We start from the raw sequence: 14682 nt of genomic DNA on the forward strand, positions 1-14682 counted from the left end.
CCACCCAAGCTCATCTTGAGTGTAACCACCTAGAACCTGGGTACCATAGTGACATGTAGGTAACTTTAAACCACTCGACAAATGGCAAAGTGTTTTAAGGCTGTACGTGGTGGGATTCCAACCTACCCGTGGACGTCTGCCCGATCCCACGCTCACCACCTTATCCACTATGCCACCGCCTCCCTATCTTACATTAGAAAAGTGGATAGAGTAGTGGTGAATGATTAAAAGTACTGGTTAACTCTTGCATTAGAGAGATGGATGTAATGGTGGTGAATGATTTAGAGTATTGGTTAACTCTTGCGTTAGAGATGGACAGAATATTGGTAAAGGATTGGGAGTATTGGTAAACTCTTATATTTGAGAGGTGGACATAATAGTGGTGAAGGAGGTGGATAACGAAAAAAAAAAGTGGTGTGCAGCTCCACTTTTTAAAGTTAAATAGTTAATGAATTTGTTATAATCAGATGAGTTAGGCGAGATGTAGACAGCTCAAATACTAAATTTAGCCAGTGACTCGAGTCGAAACCAGATGGTGTAAAACTCGGAAAATTCAAGAGCGTGGCCATGACAGCACATCATCTTCCTCTATTACTACTACTACTACTACTACTACTACTACTACTACTACTACTACTACTACTACTACTACTACTACTACTACTACTACTACTTTTCTTCTTCTTCTTCTTCTTCTTCTTCTTCTTCTTCGTCTTCTTCTTCTACTACTACTACTACTACTACTACTTATTATTATTTTATTATTTTTTAATATTATTATTATATATTATTATTATTATTATTATTATTATTATTATTATTATTATTATTATTATTATTATTATTATTATTATTATTATTATTATTATTATTATTATTATTATTAATATTATTATTATTATTATTATTATTATTATTATTATTATTATTATTATTATTATTATTATTATTATTATTATTATTATTATTATTATTATTATTATTATTATTATTATTATTATTATTATTATTATTATTATTATTATTATTATTATTATCATGATTATTATTATTATTATTATCATTATTATTATTATTCTATTACTACTACTATTACTACCATTACTACTACTACTACTACTTCTCTTCTTCTTTTCTTGTTCTTCTTGTTCTTCTTGTTCTTCTTGTTCTTGTTCTTCTTCTATTGCTACTACTACTACTACTACTACTACTACTACTACTACTACTACTACTACTACTATTTCTTCTTCTTCTTCTTCTTCTTCTTATTATTATTATTATTATTATTATTATTATTATTATTATTATTATTATTATTATGATTATTATCATTATTATTATCATTATTATTACTCGTATTATTATTATTATTATTATTATTATTATTATTATTATTATTATTATTATTATTATTATTATTATTATTATTATTATTGTTCTGCTTCTTCTACTACTACTACTACTACTACTACTACTACTACTACTACTACTACTACTACTACTACTACTACTACTCCTCCTTGTTAGGGTATGAATTGGTGTTAGGATTATCTAATTCATTATCCTCTTCATCAGTGAGGTTACTCTCGCACTGTTGTCTGATTTTAGCTTCTTCCTGCAAAATTTCGTCTTCATATAGTTTTAAGTATTCATCATATTTATCGGGCTTCTTTGCCATCAGCAGTCACTGACACACAGAAATTATTTACCCAAAATTACCATAACAATATATGATAAAAGAATGAATATTTAAAATAGCATGCAGTCACTGGAAAATACAGTTATCCAACACTACAGTTGTATACACATGAACACTCAAAGAGAATGAATGAAGCGCTATGTTAACGTAGTTATGCTATATAAAAAAAAAAAAGCTGATAACTTCCAGCATAACAATAAAGTAATGTGTGACGCTATTTTTGTGTAACTGCAGTATTAACTTTGTGCTTGTTCTCACCTAAGATGTGAGAAAATTATGTACGAAGCGAAGGTCACAGATGCTCCTCAGGTGACCTTGACAGGGCGGCAGTCTCTCTCAGAGAAGGAATGACGTCGCGGAACCATCAGCAATCGCTGTAGTTCTCTGTAGACCCTGCTTCAAGTTCTGAAATTATGCAGAAATCTGAGAAGTGTTCCACGACTGAGTTATATGTGATCAACTCCGTAGCCGTGATACGGAAATATTTGAAAAGTCTGTGCGACACAGTGAGTGCTTTTAGTTAAGTAGTGTAGTATTATACTTCTCCCTGTAGCGATGAGTGAGAAGTGATGAGAGTAGAAACCTTATACCATTCTGGATGTCCAGCTGAGTGATGAGATGCGATGAGGACGGGTAATCGATACTGTAATACGAGTACCACTCCAGTCACCCAGCTGTTTGTAGCTCGCTCAGAACACTGGGAGTGGTTTCCTAAATTTATAATGTGGCTAATATTTCCCGCGTCAGACCCTCGGAAGAAAACTACACATCACTTCAGAAATTTATGTCAGGAGCGAAAGTCCGAGTCACCCACCCCCCACCCAACTGAACAGAGCTAGGCGGTAGTGGGAGAGATTGTTTTGGTAGCATCTGCTGACTTAGCGGATAAGTCAACCGCTGAACTGAGTTGCTAGTGCGTCCGAGAGAGCGGGTTATGGGATATAACAGCCGTTACACACTTACGCCTTCACTGCACTAATTCTATTGCTTACTGGTTTACTTATTCGTGCCACCGCAAGCCACCAGTGTTGTGGTCAATGTTATGTTACCACGAAGAGAGCACAGAGTAGCAGTGTCGTTTGTTCAGGAACTCTCTCGCACGGTCTTCTCAGGGGAGTTAACGAAAACACGGCTTGGGTTTTCCTTATATTAACAATACAGTTATTTACACTACACAAGGATAGTCTCGTATATATACACAGTCCACAGCTCCCTGTCAAGCGCCCGGGGGAGCACAACGGCCAGCTCCTCCTCCTCCTCCTCCTCCTCCTCCTCCTCCTCCTCCTCCTCCTACTACTACTACTACTACTACTACTTTTTTTTTTTTTTTTTTTTTTTACATTACAAGGGCACTGGCCAAGGAAAACAAAGTGTTGGAAAAAAAAATCCCGCTGGTTGCCAGGCCCTGTTAAGAGGAAAGTAGGAGAAAGAGAAAAACAAAAAATCTAAAAGGAGGGTCCAGTTAACGTAAGAGGTGTCTTGACACTCCTCTTTTGAAAGAGTTTAAGTCATAGGCAGGTGGAAATACAGACACAGGTAGAGAGTTCCAGAGTTTACCAGTGTAGGGAATGAAGGAGTGAAGATACTGGTTAACTCTTGCATTAGGAAGATGGACAGAATAGGGATGAGAAGAAGTAGAGAGTCTTGTGCAGCGAGGCCGCAGGAGGGGGAAGGCAAGCAGTTAGCAAGTTCAGAAGAGCAGACAGCATGAAAACAGCGGTAGAAGACAGATAAAGATGCAACATTGCGGCGGTGACTTAAAGAATCAAGACAGTCAGTTAGAGGAGAAGAGTTGATAAGACGAAAAGCTTTAGATTCCACCTTGTTTAGTAAAGCTGTGTGTGGATCCCCCAGACATGAGAGCCATACTCCATACACGGGCGGATAAGGCCCTGTACAGAGCAAGCAGCTGGGAGGGAGAGAAAATGGACGAAGACGCCACAGGACACCTAACTTCTTGGAAGCTGATTTAGCAAGAGTAGAGATGTGAAATTTCCAGTTTAGATTTTTAGTGAAGGATAGACCGAGTGTGTTTAATGTAGAGGAGAGGGGAAGTTGAGTGTTATTGAAGAAGAGAGGATAGTTGTCTGGAAGATTATGTCGAGTAGATAGTTGTAGAAATTGAGTTTTTGAGGCATTGAACAAAACCAGGTTTTCTCTGCCCCAATCAGAAACAAGTGAAAGATCAGAAGTTAGGCGTCCTATAGCATCTCGCTACTACTACTACTACTACTACTTCTATTACTACTACTACTACTGCTACTACTACTACTACTACTACTACTACTACTACTACTACTACTACTACTACATCCATTACTACTACTACTACTACTACTACTACTACTACTACTACTACTACTACTACTACTACTACTACTACTATTACTACTGCTACTACTATTACTATTATTATTATTATTATTATTATTATTACCAATTTACAAAGAAAATTAGGATAGAGAAAGCAAAAGTTATTAGAGGAGATAGTAGACACCTACCAAAACGATAATTAACATAACATAACATAAATAATAGGATAACAAAGGGCCACCAGGGCCCATCTAGGTTATCCTGTATCAGTCGCACAGCGACCTCGTCATCAGTACTTAAAGATACACTTACAAGTACACAATACATTATATACTAATTCTAAATATTTGGCCCATTAACAGGGCTAAGTCCTGCAGCGAATTCCTCTACAATCTGTGATCCCCATACATGGGGATCATGTCTTGTTTAACTATAGTAAATTTCTTATAAAAACTATCATGCAGCGCTATACATAATTATAAATCTAATAAATTTAAGTGCTTATCTAATCTGTTTTAAACATTGTCAAACTAGTGCTATTTACAACCCTCTCTGGCAATGAATTCCAGAAGTCTACCACCCTATGACTAAAGAAATATTTTCTTATATCTAACCTGCAGCCTTGCTTTCTAATCTTCCTGCCATGATTTCTAGTCCTACTTCCCTCCTCTAAGGTAAAGAAAGATCTCACATCTATGTAGTTTGTATCTGAGAACATTTTAAATAACTCTATCATATCCCCTCTTATACATCTCCTCTCAAACGAAAACATGTTTAATTCCTTTAATCTATATCTATACTCCAGGCGCTTTAATGTTGGTATCATCCTAGTTGCTCTTCTCTGAACTGCTTCTAACATGTTGATATCCTGCCTATAATGGGGTGACCAGGCCTGTATGTAATACTCTAAATTCACCTAGCCAGCTGGAATAGCACTAGTTCTGATCTGGAGCAGTTCTGGCCTGACTATTTCTGGTCTGGATCAGGTCAGGGGGTCCCGTGAACTTAACATCTAAAGTAGCTGTGATATCGCTGAACGTTTGCTTTCGCGTCTCACAACTCAACGGGGCAGTCACGGTTTGCCCTCTAAAGACAACTCTCCCCGTTCACACAAAACTATATATATACAAGGACTTACTGCATTCTTCTAGAGATTTCGTTGAAGCTTTTGCTGTAGTGTTAAACATATCAAAACCTTTTAATAGAGTATGGCATAAAGATTTGATTTCAAAACTGCATTTTTACGGTTTTTATCTTTCTCTCTGCAACTTTATTTCAAGTTTCCTTTCTGACCGTTCTATTGCAGCCGTGGTAGACGGCCACTGTTCTTCCCCTAAAAATATTACCAGTGATGATCCTCAGGGTTCTGTCATGTCAACCACTCTCTTTCTATTATTCATTAATGACATTCTTAACCAAACTTCTTGCCCTATCCGCTCTTACGCTGATGATACCACCCTACACTTTTCCACGCCTTTTCAGAGACGATCAACCCTTCGGGAAGGTAACAGATCACCCAGGGACGCCACAGAACGCCTAATTTTCTAAGATTTCTCACTGAAGCAGAGAAAACTAAATTAGTAGTGTTCATTACCTCAAAAGCGAAATTCCTCCATATATCAACTTGACACAATCTTCCACATAACTATTCTCTCTTCTTCAATGACTCTCAGAAGTGAAAGATGTGTAAGAATCTTCCTATTGGGGATAGATTAAAAAAAAAGATATTAAAAAGAAGGAGATTAAAGACATGGCGGTAGTTTGAGAGATTAGAACGGTCACCCCATTTTAGGAAAGGGCTAAATGTAGGCAAACTTCCAACAAGAAGGAAAGGTAGAAATCGATGGAAAGAATTGGAAAAGTTTGGAACTTTGAAGACATAAAATATTCAGAAGGAGGAGGAGAGGGAGGGACAAGCCCAGATGCATCCACTGTGGAGTTGTTAGCAAAGGTTTGAGAGAAGAGTTCAGTTTTAGAAACAGAGGAGATGGGTGATGCCATCAGGATGAAATAAAGGAGGGAAAGATGAAAAAGTAAAGTTATTGGAGATATACTTGGCCAGATGCCAGAAGTTAAGAGTGGAGTTAGGATTTGAAAAATTTTAACATTTTCTATTTGGGATGAAGTGTTTGGAGAGTTGAAGAACAGATTTGGCAAGATTCCGGGCAGAAATATAAAGTGCATGAGATTCAGGTGATGGAAGTCTCAAGTACCTTTTGTGGACAACCTCTCCATCATGTATAGCAGGAGAACAGGCTGTGTTGAACCAAGGTTTAGAATGTTTAGGTTGAGAGAAACAATGAAGAAGTTACAACTCCATGCCAGACACTATCACCTCATTTTTTTGCACTCAACACACACAGACATTCATAGCCTGTGAATGTGTGTGTGTGTGTGTGTGTGTGTGTGTGTGTGTGTGTGTGTGTGTGTGTGTGTGTGTGTGTGTGTGTATCTCTGTCTCTCTCTTTCTCTCTCTCTCTCTCTCTCTCTCTCTCTCTCTCTCTCTCTCTCTCTCTCTCTCTCTGCGTGTGTGTGTAATTCGTCTGCTGGTCACCCAGACAGTCTTCCCCATTACGGAGCGAGCTCAGAGCTCATAGACCGGTCTTCGGGTAGGACTGAGACCACAACACACTCCACACACCAGGAAAGTGAGGCCACAGCCCCTCGAGTTACATCCCGTGCCTATTTACTGCTAGGTGAACAGGGGCCACACATTAAGAGACTTACCCATTTGCCGCGTCCGGTGTGTGTGTGTGTGTGTGAGAGAGAGAGAGAGAGAGAGAGAGAGAGAGAGAGAGAGAGAGAGAGAGTAAGACAAGCGCTGCTGTTTGACGTCAGTCTGCTTAACAAGGATGTGACTTATTTTTCTTTATTTCTTTATTTCTTTATTTCTTTGTGAGAGAGAGAGAGAGAGAGAGAGAGAGAGAGAGAGAGAGAGAGAGAGAGAGAGAGAGAGAGAGAGAGAGAGAGAGTAAGACAAGCGCTGCTGTTTGACGTCAGTCTGCTTAACAAGGATGTGACTTATTTTTCTTTATCTAAATCTATAAGAGAGAGAGAGAGAGAGAGAGAGAGAGAGAGAGAGAGAGAGAGAGAGAGAGAGAGAGAGAGAGAGGGTGGCTATAATGAACCAGTTACGAATTATTACTTTGACTTCTTCAGTAATCTATAATATCATACAAACACACCATATTGATAGATTATTTATTACAAAATTTCTCTCTCTCTCTCTCTCTCTCTCTCTCTCTCTCTCTCTCTCTCTATATATATATATATATATATATATATATATATATATATATATATATATATATATATATATATATATATATATATATATATATATATATATATATATATATATATATATATATATATATATATATATATATATATATATATATATATATATATATATATATATATATATATATATATATATATATATATATATATATATATATATATATATATATATATATATATATATATATATATATATATATATATATATATCCTGCTTTGCCTTTCCCTGCTGCCGGTTGTCTGCAGACATTGCCGGTGTACACCACCCCTTGCCGGGGAGGGAAAGTGGTAACGGGAGCTACCATGCTGTACACGACCGCTAGAATCCACACCTCCCCAGCAACTCAGGGCGCAGAGCAAAGGAGAGAGAAAACCATCCTTCTATTTTGTCTGTTAGTTGTTATATTGATTTCTAGGCCATGTGTGGTATGGTGTTATGTATGTTTTATGTCATATGTCTCCAAGGTCAGTCTGCTACTTTGTGAACATGGGGGTTGGGTTAATTTTGTTAAGATACGTTATAGGTTTCCGAAACCAATTGTGTTCATTTTCGTGTTCGTAATCATCGATTGCTGTAATGTATGTTGTATCCTTAAGGACGTTCTCTATTTTTTGTTTAATTGTGTTTCCTCTTTTATGGAATGTGATGTTTAAAGGGTCAAGGTTTGATAATGAGTGTAGTTCCTGTGTTGTTTTGTGTATGGGTATTTCTCTTGGTGTGCAAACCTTAATGCTCTGTTTTGTATTCGTTGTAGTGAAAGCATTTGTTGTTTTGAGAGTGCGTTAAGTGTGTATGTTGGATATGTAAGGATAGGCAGGACACATGCTTTGACTAAATGCAATTTTATGTTGGTGTTTAGCGTTTCAAAGCGTTTTATTACTTTGAGTGCATGGGAAGCTTTTTTGATTATATGTGTGACATGTTTGCTGTATCCACGTGGGCAGAGTTTTAATCCTAATACATTTGCTTCATTTGAGTAGGATATTAATTTCCTCCGATGTAAACCGGGATTGTCTTTAATAACGCTATGGGGAGGATAGTGAATTTTGATGTGTTGGTTTTATTTTCCATTTGTTCTCAAAGTCATTTATGTTTTAATTTCCTTCTCTATCTTTTTTGTTAGCATATTTCTTGATTTTCCTGCCTGGGTTATAATTTGTGTGATGTCTGCGTATTGTATGTTTATCCCATCTGTAATTGGTGGGGGTATGTCGTATGTATATATTGTGTAAAGTGTGGGTGATAGGCTGCTCCCCTGTGGTACACCACTGAGGAGTTGAAAGCTTGGGCCTTCGAAACTATTTAGTGAAATAGAGGCTGATCTATTGTCGAGAAAGTTACAAAGTAGTTTAGCTATTATTCTAGGAAGTTGTATCTGCTGTAACTTGTATTTGAGACCATTTATCCATACCTTGTCAAATGCCTTGGAGACATCTCTTAAAACTATACAACACTGTTTTTGTCTGAGAGGGATTTTGAAATGGTTTCTGTGATTGTTGCTAGGGCTGTGTCTGTTGATCTGTGTTTGCGGAAACCATGTTGTGTGTCTGGTAGTATATTGTTGTGTTCTAAAAAAGTTCTGACTCTCGTTAATTATTTTTTCATAGATTTTGCCAGGTACTTCAAGTAGTGCTATGGGGCGGAAGTTATTGGGGTCTGTTGTTGGTTTGTTTGGTTTGGGAATCAATTTTATTTTAGAGTGTTTGAATATGTTTGGGAAATATCCCATGGATAGCGATATGTTGAGAAGTTTTGTGAATATTTCTAAGACTTCATCTGGTAGATTCTGAAGAATGGTCTTACTTATTTTAGAGTATCCTGGTGTGTTATTTTTTAATTGTTTTAAAGTGTTTTTAATTTTGTGTATTGTGATTTGGGATGTTAAGTAATTATTGTTATTTAGGTTATCTGGGTTTCCTTGATGGTAGGGAAGTATTTCTACTGATTGCCAGTATGGTTTCCGTAAAGGCAGATCTACTGGTGATCTTCTTACTTTCCTAACTGAATCTTGGTCATCCTCTTTTAGGGACTTCGGTGAAACCTTTGCTGTCGGCCTTGACATATCGAAAGCCTTCGATAGAGTCTGGCACAAATCTTTAATTTCTAAACTACCCTCCTACGGATTCTATCCTTCTCTCTGTACCTTCATCTCCAGTTTCCTTTCCGATCGTTCTATTGCTGCTGTAGTAGACGGTCACTGTTCTTCCCTAAAACTATCAACAGTGGTGTTCCACAGGGTTCTGTCCTATCACCCACTCTCTTTCTATTATTCATCAATGATCTCCTAAATCTGACTCAATGCCCTATCCACTCCTATGCTGATGATACCACCTGCATTATTCAACAGCGTTCAACAGACGCCCAACCCAACAACAATTAAATGACTCAAGGCGAGATGCTATAGGACGCCTAACTTCTGATCTTTCACTTGTTTCTGATTGGGGCAGAGAAAACCTGGTTTTGTTCAATGCCTCAAAAACTCAATTTCTACAACTATCTACTCGACATAACCTTCCAGACAACTATCCTCTCTTCTTCAATAACACTCAACTTCCCTCTCCTCTACATTAAACACACTCGGTCTATCCTTCACTAAAAATCTAAACTGGAAATTTCACATCTCTACTCTTGCTAAATCAGCTTCCAAGAAGTTAGGTGTCCTATGGCGTCTTCGTCCATTTTCTCTCCCTCCCAGCTGCTTGCTCTGTACAAGGGCCTTATCCGCCCGTGTATGGAGTATGGCTCTCATGTCTGGGGGATCCACACACAGCTTTACTAAACAAGGTGGAATCTAAAGCTTTTCGTCTTATCAACTCTTCTCCTCTAACTGACTGTCTTGATTCTTTAAGTCACCGCCGCAATGTTGCATCTTTATCTGTCTTCTACCGCTGTTTTCATGCTGTCTGCTCTTCTGAACTTGCTAACTGCATGCCTTCCCCCTCCTGCGGCCTCGCTGCACAAGACTCTCTACTTCTTCTCATCCCTATTCTGTCCATCTTCCTAATGCAAGAGTTAACCAGTATCTTCACTCCTTCATTCCCTACACTGGTAAACTCTGGAACTCTCTACCTGTGTCTGTATTTCCACCTGCCTATGACTTAAACTCTTTCAAAGAGGAGTGTCAAGACACCTCTTACGTTAACTGGACCCTCCTTTTAGATTTTTCTGTTTTCTCTTTCTATACCTGTACTTGTTTCTATTGTAATTTGCAATATGTCAGTGTCATAATCGTCTTTTATTTTGTGTTTCAGGTTATGTTTAACAAGAATAGCTGAACCATCATGCAGTTCATCGCTGGAGTCAGTGAGGTAAGTAGTGTAGTTGAAATTTTTTATATTTTCGTGTTTTTTGATCCCGTGACTATTAAGGAGTATTACATCTGGGTTTATATCCTTGTATACGTTACTGAGGGAGGTTTTCTTGTTGTTCCAGTGTTGTACGTTGTGTTGTAAAATAGTAAGTGTGTGTGGTGTGTGAGTGTCTGCCATGTTGTGTGAGATGTTGGATTAGGGGGTTTAGTTTCTATTAGTATTACTTGTAGGAGTGTCTGTGGTAGGTTTTGTCGATTTACTTCGTGGTGGTGTTCTCTCTTCAGATAGCCCATTACGAATTTTGTTAAAGAGAGTGTCCTCAATTATGCGCCAGCAGTTAGACAGGTCTATCTCGTTGTTTATTAGGCAGTTATAAATTTTTTGTTCAGTATGTGCTGTGGTTGTGAATCTCCATTTAAATTTACCAGTGTCAATAGCTGTTTTTAGGTAGTTCAGGCTGAATGATTCTTTTGGCCATCCTTCGCTCTTTTTTGTGATTATTTGCATCCCTAATTGTGCACCAGGGAGCTTTTCTAGTGTGGGCATGACCTCAGTCTGAGTGTTAGTAGGAGTTGGTGTAGTTATGTTCGTCTCATGGTTTCGTGTGATAGTTTGGGAAGTGAGTGTGTTAGTGTTCGTTGTAGGTTCAAAGTGTTCTGAGGTTGTAGTGTCTAGGTTGTGCTGAGGCATTAAGTTGAGTATAGCATTTGAGGGTGGGTCTTCCGGTAGAATTAGGCTAGGAAGATTGTTTGCTTTATATAGTTTGTTTAATTCTGTATTAAAGCTGCCTGGGTGGATCGAGTTCAGGTAGTGGGCGTGCATTAAGCAAGTTTGAATTTTAATGTTTGTTTCTCTATCGATCTGGCAAGTGGCAATAGGTTGATGCATCGTTTGTTTAGTAGCTTGGCTGTATGTGTGTGATTTTGTTTGGTTTTTGCTTTACGTTTTCGGAGATAGCTTTTTTCCTTAGAGGACATTTATTGGCTAGGGAATGGTGTTCCCCTGAACAATTTATGCACTTTTGGTAGTGGAATTGCATTGTTTCCAGTTGTGTTCTGTGCTGGAGCATTCGGAGCATATTTTGAAATCATTTCCTTTAGGGCATTTGTTAGTTGGGTGGTCCTCGATAAGATAACATTTCAAACAGGTCATTAAAGGGATGTGTTCGTCCATACTGATTGATATTGAAGTGCGGGATACTCATGTGAAAGGCGAGTAGTCCCTTGTCTGTGGCTTTCTTTGCTGCTGTGGAACTGTTCAGGGTTATTTTGATTATTTTTGTTTTAGGGATCTTAAATATGTTTTCAATCCCTTCATTGAGAAAGTCATTTTCGTTGAGTAATTCTGCCTCTATTTCCTTTTCAGTATTATTGTATATGTGCTCGTCAGTGTTACGAAGCACTATGGTTCGTTTGGCTCGTATTTCCGGGGGTAGAAGAGGTTGGAAGTTATCAGCTTTGAGTAGTTCTAAGGTAGTGGAAGAAAAGATTTTATCAGCATCATCGTCCGTCCTGGTGAGTACTAAGAAAGCGTCTGGTGTCGTGATAATCCGAGTAGCGTAAATGAGTTGGTCAGATAGTGTTCTTACGAGTTTTTGTTTGTTAGTCCCCGAAGGGGGGAAGGAGTCTTTATTTTGACTCTAGGCATACTGCATTAACGGTTATGGCAGCAACACGGTAAAAAGAATATAAATCCTACAAGGGGGCCTAAGCCCGACACACGACGCAGCTAAGATAGAAAAACAGAAGGAGCCTACCTATGCGAGGCAGTTTGAACACCCGGTTTCTAAAAACCGTCGCAATGTCCCTGCCCCGCGCCTAACCCTAACCGAGTTTTGGCCCACCTAAGGCCGAAAAGGAAATAAAGTAGAAGGCAAAAAAGGCACTGCACAAGGGCGAGCTCTCTACCAAGTGGGAGAGCCCCGGCACACAAGTGCAGGCTTCGAGCGTAAACAGGGCTCGGGAGCAAACGGCGAACCAAGGAAGGAAACGAGGAAGGAGAGGTCCCTAGCAGTAGAACCCAGAGGGAGGGCTGGCACACTACCAAAGTATCCCTAGGCCGCGCTAGCCAACCTAGAGACATCTGTGGCTGGCTAGGAGCTCGGAAAGTGAACGAATACATACAGTTCACAGTTGAACCAGAAGTGAACGAGAAGCTACCTTTCCTCGACACATTGATACACCGTCGCAAGAACAATGTGAAATTCTCAGTATACAGGAAGCCCACCAACAAAGACGACTTTATACATTATCTGTCTGCACACAGTGAAAAAACAAAGTCAGGAGTAGCAATCGGCTTCTACCTACGGGCACTCAGGATTTGTAGTGAAGAGTTTCTGGAAGACGAGTTAACTTACGTTACGCAAGCATTCCAGAAGCTTCTGTATCCTCTGGGCCTTTTACGCAAGCTGAAGAATAAAGCGGTGAAAATATCTGAGAAAAAAAGTGAAGATAGAATGAGTGAAGAATACTTAGTTGTTCCGTATGCAAGAGGCGCTGAAGTGTTATCCAGAATGTTGTCAAACGCAGGCGTACGCGTAGCATACGCCTCAGGACAAAGTATACAGAGTGTAGTGCGAGGAAACATAAATGGTGAACAGAAAAAGTTGAGTGTGGTTTATTCCATCCCATGTGCAGGTTGTACGGCCACATACTACGGTGAGACGGCGCGGGGAATGGACAAAAGGCTGAAAGAGCATAAGAACGACCTCCGAAACCACAGAACTACGAACTCCTGGACAAGAAGAAGAGGAAGCTGGTGGAAGCCGCCTACATTGCGTCAAGAGAGGCCACCAACCACAGAGACGGCTTCGTAAACCTCTCCCGCACAGCAGCCAGACTCATTCTCACCAGCCAATCAGCGCGCCCACCAGCCAGACGTCCAGCGAGGTGATCCGCCTCGGAGGTATATATACAGCTCTCTCTCTTATGTAACCCCTCTTTTCTAAATAAACTTTGAAACTTTGAAACTTTGTGTCAATTTACTCTTTGAAGAAGACTCTGTCGAAACGTTAGAGAATAAACAGTGTTCCTAATTCTGCCCAGGTTTCCTTACCACCATTACACTCATTTGTCTGCTTCTTACACAACATACATATATATATATATATATATATATATATATATATATATATATATATATATATATATATATATATATATATTGTTACGTACGACACGGCTGCGGTTAACTGCTACAGCTCACTAGAGTGTTATCCTGGCAAAATCGCCAGCTTTGTTACGGTACAGTTAGTGGGGAATATAACACTCCACAGAGTCCCCACTACTATAACTCACAGCAGCCGTAACACTCAGGTTCTTTCAAGGTCGCCAACAGTGTATAACTTCCCCCACTGTAAGGGAATCTCCTTAGCAACTCCTTCTCCTCCTGTGCCCAACCAAGTAGAATTTATAAATGGTAGATGTTATGTGTAACAGGACGAGGCCTTAATACCCCCTAGAGAAACCGCCCACAAGGACAATTCCACCCACTTCTCTATGAAGTATTAATGCCTCTCCACCCGCCTTGCCCACAGACTGTGATAAATCACAGACTGGGACAACACGCGCAGTATATTACTATACTATCCTACTACGACAAGTGCTTCCTAACACCTGTCAGACTGACACCCCTAGCCTACGACTACTACAATATATGATGTGTACAGCACATCCGGTGGTGTACACACAAGCCCAGACACCACGACAACAGCCACACTGAGTCCAGATACTCGTCACAGACAAGTCTGACGGACGAGATCTGCGCACCACTGGCCGACAGTACGAAGCTTCTCAGCTTTTCACTAGCGTGCGTGGCTACAACCACTACAATACAGTATACTACTGGGGCTATACAAAAGATGATGGAGGCACACAGCCGCCCACCAAACACACTGGTGACCACGGCCACCAACAGCAACAACGGGACGAAACAATAACGCGTCCCTCCGCGTCGCCACACCCGAGTGGACGAACGCACGAGAAGTGTAGCCAACTTGCCACGCTTCTCTCAGAACAACAACCTGCTGTTCTACAGCCACGGTCTATCCAGTAGCA

The sequence above is a fragment of the Portunus trituberculatus genome, chromosome 36 (genome assembly GCF_017591435.1).
Source record: "Portunus trituberculatus isolate SZX2019 chromosome 36, ASM1759143v1, whole genome shotgun sequence".
In the NCBI taxonomy this organism is placed as follows: domain Eukaryota; kingdom Metazoa; phylum Arthropoda; class Malacostraca; order Decapoda; family Portunidae; genus Portunus; species Portunus trituberculatus.